This window comes from Orycteropus afer, unplaced genomic scaffold (genome assembly GCF_000298275.1).
Source record: "Orycteropus afer afer isolate SDZICR_OR568_19922 unplaced genomic scaffold, OryAfe1.0 scaffold00004, whole genome shotgun sequence".
In the NCBI taxonomy this organism is placed as follows: domain Eukaryota; kingdom Metazoa; phylum Chordata; class Mammalia; order Tubulidentata; family Orycteropodidae; genus Orycteropus; species Orycteropus afer.
Window position 1 is genome coordinate 4,386,447 of NW_006921591.1, and position 2,177 is coordinate 4,388,623.

Here is a 2,177-nt window from a genome sequence, read left to right on the forward strand (position 1 = left end):
AAAAAAAAAAAAAAATGTCCACAAGAGCCAAAATATGACTTTGATTATAGCCCATCTGATTTTAGTCACCATTTGAAGAATAGATTTGATGCATTGAACACAGATGAATTATGGGATGACATCAAAAACATCATCCATCAAGAAAGCAAAAGGTCATCAAAGAGACAGGAAAGGAAAGAAAGATCAAAATGGATATCAGAAGAGACTCTGAAACTTGCTCTTGAACTGAGAGCAGCTAAAACAAATGGGAGAAATGACAAAATGAAAGAGCTGAACAGAAGATTTCAAGGAGCAGCTCAAGAAGACAAAGTCAATTTTATAATGAAATGTGCAAAGACCTCAAGTTAGAAAACCAAAAGGGAGGAACACACTTGGCATTTCTCAAGCTGAAAGAACTAAAGAAAACATTCAAGCCTGGAGTTGCAATATTGAAAGATAGAGAATCTTGAATGATGCAAAATATTGAATGATGCAGGAAACATCAAAAGAGGATGGAAGGAATACACAGAATCACTGTACCAAAAAGAATTGGGTAATATTAATCTATTTCAGGATGTGGCATATGATGAAGAACCAATGGTATTGAAAGAAGAAGTAGAAGCTACACTGGATGGATTGGCGAAAAACAAGTGTCCAGGAATTGACGGAATACCCACTGAGATGTTTCAACAAATGAATGCCACACTGGAGACACTTACTCATCTATGCCAAGAAATTTGGAAGACAGCTACTTGGCCAACTGACTGGTAGAGATCCATATTTTTACCCATTCCAAAGAAAGGTGATCCCACAGAATGTGGAAATTATCAAACATTATCATTAATATAATACACAAGTAAAATTTTGGTGAAAATAATTAAAAAATGGTTGCAGCACTATATTGACAGGGAATTTCCAGACATGAAAGCTGCATTCAGAAGAAGACGTGGAATGAAGGATATCATTGTTGATATCAGATGGGTCTTGGCTGAAACCAAAGGATACAAGAAAGATGTTTACCTGCGTTTTATTGACTATTCAGAAACATTCAATTGTGTGGATCATAACAAATTATGGATAATATTATGAAGAATCGAAATTCTATAACACTTAATTGTGTTCATAAGGAAACTGTATATAGACCAGGAGGCTGTCATTTGAACAGAACAAAGGGATATTGGTTGTTTTAAAATCAGGAATGGTGTGCATCAGGGTTATATCATTTCACCATACTTATTCAATCTGTATGCTGAGGAAAGAATCCAAGAAGCTTGACTATATGAAGAACATGGCATGAGGATTGCAAAAAGATTTATTAACAATATGCAATATGCAGATGACACAACTTTGTTTGCTGAAAGTGAAGATAACTTGAAGCACTTACTGATGAAGATTAAACACTGCAGTATAGATTACATCTCAACACAAAGAAAACAAAAATCCTCACAACTGGGCCAATAAGCAGCATCACAATAAATGGAGAAAAGATTGAAGTTTTGAAGACTTCATATTATTTGGTTCCACAATCAACACCAATGGAAACAGCAGTCAAAAAATCAGATGATGATTACACTGGGCAAATCTACTGCAAAAGACTTCTTTAAATAAAGTGCTGAAGAGCAAAGATGTCCCTTTGAAGACTAAGGTGTGACTAACCCAACCATTGCATTTTCAATAGCCTTAGATGCATGTAAAATCTGGACAATGAATAAGGAAGACCGAAGAAGAGTTTATGCTTTTGAGTTGTGATGTTGGTGAAGAATACTGAAAGTACCATGGACTGCCAGAAGAACTAAGAAGTCTGTCCTGGAAGAAGTACAGCCAGAACGCTTGTTGGAAGTGAGAATGGCCAGTCTTTGTCTTACCTACTTTGGTCATATTGTCAGAATAGACCATTCGCTGGAGAAGGATCTCATAGTTGGTAAAGTGGAGGGTCAGCGAAAAAGAGGAAGGCCCTTAACGAGATAGATTGACACAGTGGTTGCAATGATGGGCTCAAGTATAGCAAGGATTGTGAGGCTGACACAGGACTGAGTAGTGTTTCATTTTGTTGTACACAGGGTTGCTATGAATTGCAGCTGACTCAATGACATGACAAATTATGGATAACATTGAGAAGAATGGGAATTCCTGAGCACTTGATTGTACTCATGAGGAATCTGTACCTTGACCAGGAGTCTGTCGTTCGAACAGAACAA